Source organism: Neofelis nebulosa, chromosome 8, assembly GCF_028018385.1.
Source record: "Neofelis nebulosa isolate mNeoNeb1 chromosome 8, mNeoNeb1.pri, whole genome shotgun sequence".
Lineage (NCBI taxonomy): Eukaryota > Metazoa > Chordata > Mammalia > Carnivora > Felidae > Neofelis > Neofelis nebulosa.
In genome coordinates, this window is record NC_080789.1 from 26,114,635 (window position 1) to 26,130,565 (window position 15,931).

Below are 15,931 nucleotides of genomic sequence, written 5' to 3' on the forward strand. Positions count from 1 at the left end.
AGTCTTTCTTGCTTTGTCAAAGATTAATTGACCATTAGTTGTGGGTTCATTTATGGATCTTCTGTTCCATTGATCTTTGTGTCTGTTTTTATGCCAGTAGTATACTGGTTTGAATATTATAGCTTTGTAATATAACTTGAAGTTCAGAATTGTGATGCCTCCAGCTTTGCTTTCTTTTTCAGGATTGCTTTGGCTATTCAAAGTCTTTTTGTAATATATATACAAACTTCAGGGTCGTTTCTGTAGCTCTGTGAAAATGCTGCTGGTATTTTTATATGGATTGCATTAAACTTGTAGATTGCTTTGAGTAGTATTGACATCTTAACAATATTTGTTTTTCCAATCCATGAACATGGGATGTTTTTCCATTTCTTTGTGTCCTCTTCAGTTTCTTTCATCAGTGTTTTATAGTTTTCAGAGTACAGGTCTTGCGCCTCTGTGGTTGTTTATTCCTAGATATCTTATTACTTTTGGTGCAATTGTAAAGGGGATTGAATCCTTAATTTTTCTTCCTGCTGCTTCATTATTGGTGTACAGAAATGCAACAGATTTCTGTATGTTGATTTTGTATCCTGCCACTTTACTGAATTTATCAGTTCTAGCAGTTTTTTGGTGGAGTCTTTCAGGTTTTCTCTATATATTGTCATGTTTTCTGCAAATAGTGAAAGTTTTACTTCTTCTTTCCTGATTGGGACTCCTCGTATTTCTTTTTGTTGTCTGATTGCTGTGGCTAGGGCTTCCAGTACTGTGGTGAATAAAAGTGGTGAGAGTGGACATCCCTGTCTTGTTCCTGACTATAGAGAGAAGGCTGTCAGTTTTTCCCCATTTCGGATGATATTAGCTGTTTACGTCTTGCCTCTCATAAGAAGTTGTATGAAGCATGGTAGGGTGCCTGATTTTAGGGAATGAATAGGAATGAAAAGAGGAGTAGAAAAAAATTGCTTTGGGACACCTGGGGGGCTTAGTTAGTTGAGTGTCTGACTCTTGATCTCAGGGTCTGAGTTTAAGCATCACACTGGGCTCTGTGCTGGGCATGATGCCTACTTAAACAAGAGAGAAGAAAATGGCATTAGAAAGAAATCAGGTGAGCAGAATAGGCTTATAGTTTGAATTTATTGCTCTCACATTTTTATGTACCTGAAATAGGATTCAGTCATATTGGGTCCTTGATCAAAATAAAAAATTTTAAATAAATGCAGATGTGTTTTTTTTATAGGCTTATTAGCATTCATGACTTGAAAAGTGTTAATGGTTATACCCTTAAAATCTTGAATGGCAATTCCTTTGTAAACAGGTGCCTAGGGAATAGTGCTTTTTTTTTTTTTTTTTTAACACACCAAACATTTCTGGTAGAGGATTATTATAATGAAGCAAAGTGTCTATTTTCAGCTTCCAATTACCTTTCAATCCAGTTGCCATCATTAAACTACACTTGCGTTTAGTGTGTTAGAAGTTGGAGAAATGAGTGCATTACCATCAAAGCATGAAGGCCAGCGCTTTGCATGAGCGTTGCTGGAGCAATTTCTCAGATTGTGCACCTGGTACCCTCATCCTCCAGTGCCTTCATTTGGGGATGCTGCTTGCACGAAGTGCTAGTCACTAGTTGGAATAATTTTCAAACCCTGGTGTGGATTGTCTAGTTATCCACAGTTGCATTTTCTTTGTGGCACATTTTTGCTTTAAGCAGCGTCCTTGTGATGATTCCAGATTTGTCACGATAATAAAAGAGAGAATGCTCTTACGTACTTGGTGCTACCTACAAAGTGGACATTTTGAACATCCCCTTGTGGGGAGGGGCACAAGCCCCAGCTGGTCGTCTTCAGTTGTCACAGAATGGAGAAGCTGAGACCTCGATCCTCTGGAGAGAAACGAAGAGGGAGTCTTTGATCTGCAGAGTTTGCTGTGTGCAGCCGAAGGGTGGAGGGGGCACGAGAAGACGGGGAGAAACGGGTGAGGTGGGCAAATGGGGCTGCAGCGTTGGCTCTGTGGGCCAAACCTGGAATAAGGTGGAGCCCACCAGGGACGCTGTTGCAGATACTTACCAGCTGGTACAAAACAGGTACCACCCCGTAACTGCTACGGGCCGCGGCACTGGGACAGTGCCCCAAGAGTTGCTGGTGTGCAGGCATGAATTCATGGGGGAGGTCTGGGTGCCGGAGAAGACGCCGGTTGCGTGAGAACACTGAAGAGGCTGGAGGTACAAGAATCCTTAAAAACTTAAGCCGGTGCAACCGTATCGTAGTGAGCAAGCAGAAAATCAACTCGGCCGATGTGTTTGTGTTCCCCACAATGGCATTGTGTAGGAAAAGGGCAGGTAGAGTGTAGACCTCGCCTGGTGCCAGGCACACAGCAGGTGCTTGACAGATATTCCTGAGAGAATTTATAAATGCACGTGCCATGAAACAGTGTATTAGAAATCCTCCCTTTGGGCTACAAGAGTTAATTTCCATGAGAACCTTGCGTTTTGCTGGGTTTGGGATTATTTGTATATTATGTGATTTTCAAAACGTGAAATGGTGGTATGGATAGGAAAGGAAAAACAAGATGTCCTTGTAGAGAGAAAAGAATAATTTTTCCTTTAAATAAAACCAGAGAGAGCTGTTGAATCTCCTGGTATTTTTACCTTTGTTGTCTATCTTGTAAAATTCAAGGCAGCTAGTTCAGTGTTTTAAGGGGGCATATATTAGGTGGCTTGAAATGTCTGTGATGGAGAATTGCAATAGAATGTACTTTTTCTGCTGAGAAAATGATAGCGATCACTTTGTAACCGCAGGCACGGTATCGGGATGAAACATGGTGTTTATGTGTTAAGGCAGAATGTCTCTTTGCGGTGATGATGAAGGCAGCAGCCGGCTTGGCCAAGTCAAGCAGTATCTGTTCTATAACGAATAAAACTTCTATGGCCTTTGAATACCAGACTAACCCCAGTGGAAAAAAAAGTGCATGTCATAGGAGCTTGGGGATAGTGGATAGTTCTGACGAGCTCTCTTAGGAGGAGCTAAAGTATATGCAATTTTTGATGGAACGTAAACGATTCCAGAGAATTTCTTTGACTTACGCTACTCCTTTAAAAAAAAATTGAAGTGATTTTCAACAGATGTATAATAATGACATTAATGACGTGGGTCTAGAAAATGAAAAATCAGAACCAAGGGAAAGAGAATGCAAACTGTTATGTGTCCATGGTGCTTAAGGGAAACTTTATTGAGGCCCCAGGGCCTTGGGGCTCAGTCAGGAGGCTTCCCCGTGGGCAAAGGAAGAGCCAGTGGAGGGACCTTACTTGACCTTCTTCTTGGGGTGCAGGTTGTCGGTGTGGCCGCTGCTCTTCTTGCGGCAGTTGATCGCGCAAGGGTGCAGGTGAGCATGAGGCTTGCAGCCGATCCTCTTGTCACAGGTGTGTTTCTGGGCCGGCTGGTGGAGGGAAAGCTCCATGATGCCGCCCCATGGGCGAAGCACCAGTGCAGGGTGGACTCTTTCTGGATATTGTAGTCTGACAGAGTGTGGCCAGCCTCCAGCTGTTTGCCCGCGAAAATCAGATGCTGCTGGACAGGTGGGGTGCCCTCTTTGTCTTGGATTTTGACTTTGACGTTCTCATTGGTGTCACTGGGCTTGACCTCAAGGGTGGTGGCTTTGCCCATCAGGGTCTTCACAAAGGTCTGTGTCTCTGCATCTGCACAAGGCCACCGCCACTGCCAAACCGCTCAGCTGCCTCATTGAAGAGAAAGAGCGAAGGTAGGCTCTTTGATTGTTATGGAGAACTTCCTGGCAGCCATGGCCAAAGGGAGTCATGATAAGGTACGTAACTCACACTCTTGGAGAGAAGAGAGCATGTGAGTTTTTCAGAGGAAGCAACCCTTTTCTAAAAGATTGCAGTTTGGGGACGCCTGGACGGCTCAGTCGGTTAAATGTCTCACTTCGGCCCGGGTCATGATCTCACTGTCTCTGTTGGATGGCCTCTGTGAGATGGCTGACAGCTCGGAGCCTGGAGCCTGCTTCGGATTCTGTGTCTCCCTCTCTCTGCGCCTCCCCAGCTCACACTGTCTCTCTTTCTCTCTCTTTCTCTCAAAAAATAAGTAGACATTAAAAAAAATAGGGACGTCTGGGTGGCTCAGTCGGTTAGACGTCTGACTTCGGCTCAGGTCATGATCTCACTGTTCATGAGTTCAAGCCCCACCCCGGGTTCTGTGTTGACAGCTCGAGCCTGGGGCCTGTTTCAGATTCTGTCTCCGTCTCTCTGCCCCGCCCCTGCTTGCGCTCTCTCTCAAATATAAAATAAAACAAGAAAAAAAAAAGTTTTTTAGTTAATAAAAAAAGAAAAGATTGCAGTTTTAATTATTATTTTGAAACTGAGGATTTATTTTGATCATTTGGTTTACTTACTTATGTCTCCTGTTGTTTTTTTTAACTGTTATAGTTACTCCTTTGCTTCGTAGTTTCCATATTGTCAGTAATCTACTCATTAGTTCCATCAAGGATACAGAGACAGGAAAGGAGGTGAATTCAGAACAGTCAGCTTTGTAGTTAGTTACTATTGTGGTTAAAGTCATACATGATGTCATTTTAACTAAGTTTGCACTGTTGATGACATTTTTTTTTGTTGTTGTTCTTTGAGAACACAGAACAGAGAATTATTTATATTTTTTAAATCCCTGTAACTTTATATAAACCCATCTAGCTTTTCACTGGGCTAGGGATTGGAACCCTTAATCAGTCTGTCAGTGTTAAAAAGTTAAATTCATGTCCACACCTTTATACATTTAATGTACATCTATAATAATCTAAAGTAGTATAATCAAAAAAATTTCTGTTTGCTTCAGAAGAAAATTTTTGAACATTTTTTTAAGTGTATTTATTTTGAGAAAGAGAGTGTGTGTGTACCAGTGGGGGCAGGGGTAGAGAGAGGGAAAGAAAGAATCCCAAGTAGGCTCTGCACTGTCAGCACAGAGCCCAGTATGGAGCTTGAACTCAAGAACCACGAGATGATGACCTGAGCCAAAATCAGGAGTTGGACTTTTAACCGACTGAGGCACCCCATACATGTTTTTTTAATTTTTAATGGCTATATAATATATGCCAGTGTTTTGTATGGTAATTCAGTCCTACAGTATATTTAAGTATCTGTTTTCTCAGTGAATATTTTTCAGCAAACATATGTGCATATAGTACATTTCACTGTTGAAGAAAATACAAGTGATGGGTTTACTAGATCAAAGAATATGCCTACCTTGACCATTGTATTATTCTCTGAAAGCATCAGTTAACTTTTTCACATTCTCGCCCACAAAGAGGAGAAAAAGAGCTGTTGATAAACTAGTTGTCTCCAAGCAACTTATGAACAGCTCTTTCCATCTCCTTTGTGGCTCACCTCTGTGTATCCAGTTCTCCCGATAGGCTTGGCATTCCTGGCAGCAAATTCTCATAATTAGCATTTAGTGATGTCAATGATGCCCTCCTTTTAAAATATCCATTTATTGTATTTTGAGTTTCTGGTATATGGAATGTTGTGGCAGCAACTGCCAGTTGTGCTCAACATTCATTCTCTCTTTTTCAGAACCCACCAGTTTTAGCTGGTACGTAGCCGTCCAGAATAAAGACTATGTTTCCCAGCCTTCCTGGTCACCAGAGGAGGCTAGGTGGCTAGTTCTGGCTGATAGAATGTGAGTGCAAGGGTTGTTGGGGAACCTCTCGGATCCTTTTGAAAAACTGGTGTGTGCCCTTTGCCTTCTCTTTCTTGTTTACCTCTTCCTCCATCCTTCTGCCTGGAACACAGTTATGGTCACCCGAGCTCTAGCCACCACATTGGATCATGAGAACAAGGGCCTCCTCGAAGGATGTGGGCACCGTGTCCTGGAGGACTTTTGGTTCTGTGAGGACTTTATGGACCAGAGCTGGCTTCCTTGGTACTGCACTGCCTACCTCTGGACTTTGACGTACAAAAGAAATGCATTTTAATTTTGTTTAAATCATCATTTTGGGTCTTGGTTCCTCACAAATGAATCTAACCCTAGCTGTAACACGTGTATTTATTATATATAAGAGGTTACATCAGTTTACATTCCCAGACATCATCATTTTATTGGACGTGAATATTGGACGATAAGGCTGAAAGTTGAGATCAAATTCAAGGCAAAGTGCAAAGATCAAATGTTTTTCTCAATTCTTGTACCCCTTTCTATTAAAATCATCTTGATGAGAATAGCTGTGTTTATTAGGCTTTTCTTATGTGCTTACCTCATCGAATCCCCTATGAGGAGGTACAATTTGCTATTTCCATTTTACAGATAAAAAAGATGAGGCTGGAAACGATTAATTAACTTGCAGAGTCACTTATGTAACCAGTGGTGGAGCTGCAACGTATCCTGGATCTTCCTGACTCTACGGCCCAGCGTCTCACCTGTGCCGTCTCCTTCCATGTGCTGTTCTCTCTTCCGGGAGCACCAGCCCTCCCTCTACCTTCTTGGCCTAGCTGCTTCTATGCACCCTGAGTTTCCTCTTCTCCGGCAAGCATTCCTTGATTTCTCTGTGCCATTCCATGATCCTGTTGCCACCATAGCGCCATATATATCTTCTCTCACAGCATTTATCACATCTTCCTGAACGTGATATTTATCTCCCACGGTTAGACACTGAGGTGCTGTGGAAAGATTGAGTCCTCATTCTTTATCATAGCCCTAGAACTTAGCATGGCGCTTGGCACATAAGGGATGCTGAATAAATATTTGTTGAGTTGTTGAATGAACTCCTGTTGCTGTCCTAAAGATGTTTTTGTTACTTTTTAAAAGTTGTTTTTTGGCACAGATTATTCTGACTAGTCTGCTAGAATTTTTCTTGTTCTGGCATAGTCTTGCACCTACTAAATGTGTCTGTAATTTTCAAAGACTTGATTTAATAGATAATTTAGCCTTTGGTCATATGTGACATTTCCTCTTACTTCTCAGTGGGATGGCTCTGCTGTTAATGATTCCACAGTATGAATCCACTTGTGTACTAATAGACCGCAGTGACCTTTTCCATGCAGTCAGGAGAAAAATGAGATAGTTGCGAACACACATATGCATAAATTCATTCAGAAAAATGACTGCCTGGATCCCAAATTACATAATTACCCTCTTTTCGTATTTAATGGCTAGGATAAATAAGCGGTTTCGGCTTTTCGTATTGTCGAAAGATGTGCTGTCGTGTCAGAGGAGGGAAGAAACTAGAGCTTCCTGGGTAGTCAGACTGATGCATCGTTGTTCAGTCCAGCCTTTACCGAATTGTCATTCAGAGAAGTTGAATTAATTGACTCCCATTCATGGGATTGAAAATTATTTCTTAACTGTAAATTCCTGTAGGGCACAGGGTCCTCATTTTCTGTATCTTTGAATCCCCAACATTCAGTGCAGTCCTTGACATTGTATAGAGCCTCCTCAATCAAATATGGGCATCAACAGGAGGAATCATCTGCCGTCTCATTTAACTTGGAAGGCTGCTCATTCTTAGATTGTTTGAGCCTTTCACTTTTGCGCTATTGGCCTGTCTTACCTATTGGCATAGAAGTTGCCAGGAAAGGGCAAGGTGATGAAACCAGAAGCCAAGGATGGGGAACTAACTGCTGCCCTCAGGTTTGTTTGCTTGTTTGTTTAGCTACTTTAACTATTTTTAAAGTGTACTGTTGAGGGGCATTAAGTACAGTGACATTGTTGTTCAGCTGACCCCACCATCTATCTGCAGAACTCTTCATCTTCCCAAACTGATGACACTCTGTCCCTGTTAAACAGTAACTCCTGCATCCCCTCCCTGCAGCCCCTGTCTGCTTTCACACCATTCTGCTTTCTGTCTCTATGAATGTATGCACTTGACTATTTTAGGTGGAATCGTGCAGTATTTGTTCTTTTTTGACTGCCGTATTTCACATTAGCATAGTATCTTAAAGTTTCATTCATGTTGTAGCATATGTCAGAATGTCCTTGCTATTTAAGGTTGAGTTATGTCTATTTATGCATTCATCAGTCAAAGGGCACTTTGTGCTTTTTTAGCTTTGTGAAAACGCTGCTATGAATATGGGTGTAGAAATAGGCCCGCCTCTTAATTTCACCGCCCCCCCTGCAAAGGGTATACATCCAAGAGCAACTTAAAAATCCTTTAGCATCATCAGAATTAAAAATTTGTGCTTCAAAGGACACCATCAAGAAAATGAAAAGACAACTCCTAGGGTGGGAGGAAGTATTTGTGAATCACATATCTCAATGACTTATTTCTAAAATATGTAAAGAACCCTTATAACTCAACAATAACAAGGAGCACCCCCCAAATAATCCAGTTAAAAATGGGCAAAGGACTTAAGTAGACATTTTGCTGAAGATATACAAATGGTGGCCAACAAGTACAAAGAAATGCTCAACACCGTTACTTATCATGGCATACAGATCCAAGCACGTCAACTAGGATGACAATAATAAACAAAGACAGCAAGTGTTGGCAAGGATGTGGAGAAAGTGGAGTTCTGGTGGGAATGGAAAATGGTACAGCCACTTTGGAGTACAGTTTGACACTTCCTCAAAATGCTGAACATAAAGCTATATAACACGGCAGTTCCACTCCTAGGTAGTATATATCCAAGAGAAGTGAAAGATGTCCATATAAAAACTTGTCTGAAAATATTCATAGCAACTCTAATCATAATATCTAAAAACTGGAAATAGCCCAAATGTCCTTCAACTGGTATACAGATAAAATGAGGTATATTTTTATAATGGAATATTATTTGGCAGTCAAAAGAAATACTGATACATTCTATAACCTGAATGAACGTCAGAAACATTATGCTATGTGAAAGAAGCCAGTCACAGAAGACCACATAGTGTGTGATTCTGTTTATATGAAATGTCCAGACTAGGCAACTCTATAGAAACAGAAAATAGATAAATAATTTCCTAGGGTGGGGGAAGTGGGCAGGTGTCAGGGGAGAATGGAGAGCGATTGCTAATATGTGTGTTAAGATTTAATTTGGGAATGATGAAAATATTCTATAATTAGATCATGTTGAGGATTGTAATATATTAATACATTAAAAATTATTGAGTTGTATACTTAAAATCGTGAACTTTATGGTATATGAGTAATATCTCAATAAAGGTGACAGGGCACCCGAGTGGCTCAGTTGGTTAAGCGTCTGACTTTGGCTCAGGTCATGATCTTGCAGTCTGTGAGTTTGAGCCCCACGTTGGACCCTGTGCTGACAATTCAGAGCCTGGAGCCTGCTTCAGATTCTGTGTGCCTCTCTCTCTCTGCCCCTCCCGGGCTCATGCTGTCTCCCTCTCTCAAAAAATAAAGAATGAAATCATGCCATTTGCAGCAATGTGGATGGGACTGGAAGGTATTATGCTGAGTGAAATCAGTCAGAGAAGGACAGGTATTATATGTTTTCACTCATATGTGGATCTTGAGAAACTGAACAAGACCATGGGGGAGGGGAAGGGGAAAAAATAGTTACAAAAAGAGAGGGAAGGAGGCAAACCACAAGAGACGCTTAAATATGGAGAACAAACAAGGTGGATGGTGGGGGAAAAGGGGGAAAATAGGTGATGGGCATGGAGGAGGCACTTGTCGGGATGAGCACTGGGTGTTGTATGTAAGCCAATTTGACAATAAATTATATTTAAAAAATAAATAAAAATTAAAAAAATTTTTTTAAAAAATGTGTTAAAAACTTTAAGTGGTGGGATCCTAGCATTCCACAGGATGATGTGCTATCATTAAAGCAGTCTTTTTTCTCACCCTCCATAAAATAGAATAAGGATAGATTAGAGACTTGCCATTGAAAATAGGAAAGAAGGGGCTCCTGGGTCTGTCGTTTGAGCGTTCGACTTCGGCTCATGATCTCACGGTTTGCATTGGAGCCTGCATTGGGCTCACTGCTGTCAGTGCAGTATCACTTCCAATCCTGTCCTCTCTGCCCACACCTCAAAAAAAATACGTAATACCTAAAAAAAAAAAAGAACTATGAAGAAAAAAGAAAATTAAACTGTTTTGTTTCCCATGGTTGCAAGAAATAAAACAGATTTTTGACAATATTTATCCATTTCCTAAAAATGTAGCATTTTTTTCCTTTTACCAATAGAGACGATTAATGAAATTGAGCTTTGCATCACAGAACTTTAACAAACTTTAAAGATATTTTTTTTCCGTCTTTCCCTTGGCATGTAAGCCTTTCTGCCTCTGACTTTGTAGGCGAGGCGGTGGGCACCCGTATGACTGCATGTCTGCACTTCCCGCCTACAGTTACCTCCTTTTCGCACATGATTCTCTTCTTCAGTTGGTGTTTGGCCCCTAATACTCAACTGACTTTTTATAAACCAACAGTCCCTCTTCTCTCTAATAAGTTGTTCTTAGTCTACCAGCAGGTGTGGTTAAGGCTAATTGAGAGAGATTTGCTTGTTATGCCTTGGAAAATACCTGTTAATTTAAATTTGGGATCGTATATAGATTTTATTTATCTGCACTATTCCTGGCTTTGGTTAACATGTGGCCAAACTCTGCCGGCCTCTGCTTTAACTCTTAGTTCCATTGCCCTCCCATCCTGCCCCTCACACAGCGCCCCCCCACCCCCCGCCGGGATTTGTATCTAGGTACCTGGCTCATTGATTGAGGAATTGTGGGAAGACCAGTGCCTGCTTTAAACCTGTCACAGTGCCTTGCACTGTGTAGGTGCTTAGTAATCGTTTGCTGTGTGAATAATTCTATGTAGAACTTAAAGATGTGAGCCATAGAAAAGCAGTTTCCGTGCGGTAACTTTGTTTTATTTTTTAATGTCTGCTAAAAGAATGTACACAACCCGCTGAGAAAAATGCATGCCGCTTACTGTTTGATTGCTCATGACATAGGTTTATAAGCATGCCAACATGGTTAAAGCACAAGAATTAAACCACAAGCATGAAAATAAGGTTTGACTTTTCTTCCTGACAATCTGTGCATGAAATTTGTCAGTGCACAGTCTCCCAAAGGCACCTCTGGAATGCGAGCTCTGAATGACTTTTTGGTTTTTGTTGGCGGGGTAGATCAAAGACATCAGTTCTGTTAGTGCTTTAACCAAGAGAAAGATAAACCTAATCCAGAGCCGCGCACGCACTTTTAAAACAAATACCTTGTTTCCTGACGTCTTGTTTCCTACTGTAGCATGATTTGCGCTGGCCACGAAGAATGTAAGTGATTTTTCTCAAGTTGCTACTTTTTTTGGCTATTGCTCTTAGAAGTAGACGGTGGAATATTTACCATCAGAGAGCAGAAGACAAAGGTTTAATTTCTGTTTCAGCAAGATGAGTTTGAGAGATTAAACAATGGAGGAGTTAAGTGGATGTGCCGGCTGTTGTTGCCATCATAGCACTGGTGGCCATCGTGAGGGGGCTAAGAAACTGAAGGCCTGACAGTACGGGTATCTACCCTTCCCGTCTGTGTCCTCTATTCTGGCCACATCCCACCTTCTCAAGGAGGAAGGGTCTTGCTCCAGAAGTCCAGACAGCCGAGTTTGAGACCAGGCCCTGCCTTTGACTTGGAGGAGTCTTAGCCTAAGGAATCCTGTCCCCTACTTTGGATATTTGTGGAGCAGTTTTAGTTGTTACAGTTATGACTATGATATTATTTATGAGTTTTATTCACTTCAGGTTAATAAAGGTGGTATTGTAAATACTGATTACGAAAAGGTGGTGGTGGAGGATCTTTAGTTTTAGTGTTGAGAACCACTTGGGTTAGATGACTGGGCTCTCTGAGCCTTAATTTGCCTTTTTCTGAAATGGAGATAACAACTGCTCTGGCCATGTCTCGGAATTATATTTGAGGATCAGATGTGGAAATAATGTGAGTTGCTGTGTTTTCTCAACTGCAAAATAGAGGGAATGCCAGCTTAACACAGCCCTGGTCGGATTAAGTAAGGGTCGCACACGTGAAGCACTTGGCAAATGGTTTAGCGGAATGCAATGATAATGTGTCCACCATCAACTAATTATTTAATCCTGACTTCCTACCATAAACTCTGTTGCCCAGCCGGCTGCCTTAGGATTGACTGCATACATTGGGTGACGTTCCTTCGTCCTATCTCAGACCTTGCTGCTTGCTCCCTCTCTCTCTCTGAGCCCTTCCTGGAATTTTTCTCCCCGTCCTCTCTGCCTGTTCCAAACTGTTCTTTCTCAAAAATGTCTCTCCTCTAACCTCACACAGGGCTCAGTGGGAAGTGTCCTGTTCAGTTGTTCGCCTCTTGGAACACTTGGTTTTCTTTCCATGCACAGGTGTTTTATTGCTCCCTGGGATCTAACTAAGTTCCTTGGCCTTAGAACTCAGGGCTGCTTGACTGGTAGGTAATGGAAAGTCGTTTGTTGATTTTCCACACCCAAAGGACATACTTTAGAATGAAATAAGCCCACAAACCTAAGCCTTTTCTTCCTTGGAGATAATATAACCACCCAAACAGTAACACTCAAATAGTTATAGACTTTAAGAACAGGAAAGAACCTTAGGGAGTTACTCTTTACTGCTTATCATAGGTGCTTTATATACTTTCTTTTTTTTTTTTTTTTTTTTTTGGTGCTTTATATACTTTCTATCCTTTGTTTCTCATAATAATATTAAAAGATAAATGTAGTTACTCATATTTTACAGGCAAAAAAATCTTAAGACTCAGAGATGTTAAATAACTTGCCCAAGGTCACTCATTGGGAACTAGTAGAAGGGCAGGTGAAACCTAGCTTTTTGTCTTCAAGACACATGTTCTACTATTTTACTCTCTTTGAGGGAAATGAAGTTTTGGTCATCACTAGAAAACAGCATGTGAGAGGGCACCTGGGTGGCTCAGTTGGTTAAGTGTCCGACTCTTGATTTCAGCTCAGGTCATGATCTCATGGTTTGCGGGATTGACCCCCGGATTGGGCTCTGCACTGAGAGTGTGGAACCTGCTTGGGATTCTCTGTCTCCTTCTCTCTCTCTCTCTCTCTCTCTCTCTCTCTCTCTCTCTCTCTCTCTCTGTCTCTCTCTTTCTCTGCCCCTTCCCTGCTTGCTCTCTCTTAAAAATAAACAAACAAACAAACAAACAAACAAACAAACTTAAAAAAAAAGAAAGTAGGGGCACCAGTCAGTTAAGCATCTGACTTCAGCTCAGGTCATGTGGTTCATGGGTTTGAGCCCTGTGTTGGGCTCTGTGCCGACAGCTCAGAGCCTGGAGCCTGCTTTGGTTTCTGTGTCTCCCTCTTTCTCTGCACCTCCCCTGCTTGTCTTCTGTCTCTCTCAAAACTAAATAAACATTAAAAAAAATTAAAAAAAAAAAGTGTGGGGTGAGAAATCTAAGAGAGTCTGGGTTAAAAAGAAAAAAAAAAAGCATGAAACAGCCATCTTTTCCAGTGTAGAAACAACTGAGGTGTAGACACTGGGTATTATTAGATGACCCCAATCTAAGCCAGACTGGTGTTTTGCTAGGATGCCAGTGAGGGGGAGAGGAGCTTCATCCTGCAGTGTCGTGAGAAGCACCAGGAAGACATACAGAATGCAGCAAGCCAGTTTGAATAACACAGTGGCAGGTGCACAGCATCTGAGACTGTGGGCTTGGACCCCTGATTTACAGCCTTGTCAGTTGTAGGACCTTGGACAGCTTCCTTATTTATCTTCTCCATGCCTCAGTTTCTGCATTTGTAAAATGCAGGGATTATATTAGAACCTACCCTTCAGGGTAGCTGTGAAAATTTTGGAAAGATTTAATACTCATAAATACTGAGAACACTGCCTGGCACATAGTAAAGGCTCAGTAAGTGTTGGGGGTTGTTGCTATTACTGTTACTGAGGCTGTAGAGGATATTGCCAGAGAACTTCAAATTTTCATGGCTGCTTGGTAAGGGCCAAGGCTGGTGGCCCAGAATCAGTCTCAGAAGCCTGGAGCTGGTGGCCCAGAATCAGTCTCAGAAGCCTCATGGGTGTGTGACCACGTGTAGCTGGCAGTGTGTCCAGTGAAGGCCGGAGACAGTCTTAAGATGCTGAGCAGTTTTATTATTATTATTTTTTTTAAATTTTTTTTTTCAACGTTTTTTATTTATTTTTGGGACAGAGAGAGACAGAGCATGAACGGGGGAGGGGCACAGAGAGAGGGAGACACAGAATCGGAAACAGGCTCCAGGCTCCGAGCCATCAGCCCAGAGCCCGACGCGGGGCTCGAACTCACGGACCGCGAGATCGTGACCTGGCTGAAGTCGGACGCTTAACCGACTGCGCCACCCAGGCGCCCCAGCAGTTTTATTATTAAAAGTAAATACCAACACTATTTTTCTTTCAAGAATCCAGAATAAATTGATTTTCTAGGCAAGGTTTGTAATTAAGTGCTAAGTCCCTCATACTGTTCTCTGGAAGTCCTATTTAAGTTCCAGAGAGGCATGAACAGTTTATGAAAGTTTTAGATTTGCTGATTGACCCTTCATAAAGTTGGGCTTACCTGCTTTTAGGAGAGCGCTTCACTTATTAACTGAGTGAGGCTGCATGGGCCTCAGGTTACCTGGTTGGCTCGCAAGGCGCTTAGGAACACCAAGGAGTGTTTCCCCGATGAGATGTGGAAAACATTAAAGGGCTCGATCTGGAAGGGGAATTTTAGCCAATGTTTCTGACATGGGTGTTCTGGTCAGCCTGAGGCGTCAGCTCATCTCCTTCCCTACTGGAAAGTGGGAGCGAGAGACCGACATGATCATTTAACCCGTTCACATTATTTGGTCATGCAGGGTGGGAAATGGCAGTTACTCTCTCATCAGCTTCTTTTCGTGTACTTTGTAATACCTGTACAATTGTTTTCTTCTTTGTAAGGGCCTCGGAACCATGCTGCTGGACACAAGCACACAACCCTGCTGGCCTTGAGCTGGTATTGTTCTGTGGCTTGTGTTGTGAAGCTTAGTTGATGATAGTCCTGTAGGGATGATTTCCCACCCTTTGCTCCAGGGAGGCTCCTCACCCACCTTTACACCTGTCCCAGGGTCCCTTTCCCTAGAATTCCAGGAGCCCCGTTGTGGCACCCCTATACCTAATTTTGGGAATTTGGAAAGCTGCCATTGTACGGGACTGTTGCTGTACACAGAAGCCCCACGGGGTCTCATAAAGATGGGAATGGAAGCGCTATGGGAAATCTGTGCTACAGCACCTTCCCGAGACTTCCTATATCTGGAAACGCGGCTGGTGTTCAGGTGACAGCAGCTCCTTGTGTTTTCCCATGGCAGCTCAGAGTGGTAGGGACCCTCCCTTATCCTGGCGAGCAAAGAGATTGGAGTTCAGAGAGGTTGAGGAGGGAGAGGAGGTGTAGTGGTTCACCTTCTATTCTCTGAACAGTGATCCAGAGGATTCTCATAAACTGTACACTGAGTTGCAGAAAATGAACAAACGTTCTCTGTTTTTATTCCTCAAGGTCAGCTTTTCATGGCCTTGTCCCTGCCATGCATTAATAATAGCTGATACTCATTAAGCTCTTAGATTTCTCATTAAACCTCACAGCGCCATGAGGAAATTAATAGTACTCCCATCTTTACAAAGAGGAAACCAAATTTGAGAGAGATGAACTTTCCCACGGTGTCACAGCTAGTAAGAGACACACTGGAATTTGAACCCAGGTCCAACTGCCACATCATCGATTTAGCCGTGATGCTGACTGTCCCCTGGCTTTCCATCCTCAATTCTTCCCTGATTCCACAGTGCAAATGCTGCCTGTAAAACATTAAGACCATTTCATGCTTTGTATTTTGCACTGGTGAAATCCTGTGAATGGCTTTCTGTGCTAGGAGGTTCATGTCCATCCAATTCCTTTATGCTCTGAAAAGGAGGAGCCTCCCTCTTTTGAACAGAGCACAGAATGTTCAGAAGTATGAGGCCTGAAGGAGAGTCTGGTGGGAGCAGCTTACTGAGGGACCCTGTTCTTCCTCCTCTCCCCTCTGGGTCACCT

General features: G+C 42.4%; 1 protein-coding gene and 1 pseudogene across 2 annotated transcripts in view; one reads left to right on the plus strand and one right to left on the minus strand.

Annotated features, from left to right (window-relative positions):
• TMCC3 (transmembrane and coiled-coil domain family 3) overlaps nucleotides 1-15,931 on the plus strand; it is a 299,493-nt gene that overhangs the window by 70,372 nt on the left and 213,190 nt on the right. The window lies entirely within an intron of this gene.
• LOC131519078 (ubiquitin-ribosomal protein eL40 fusion protein-like) lies at nucleotides 3,230-4,037 on the minus strand (annotated as a pseudogene).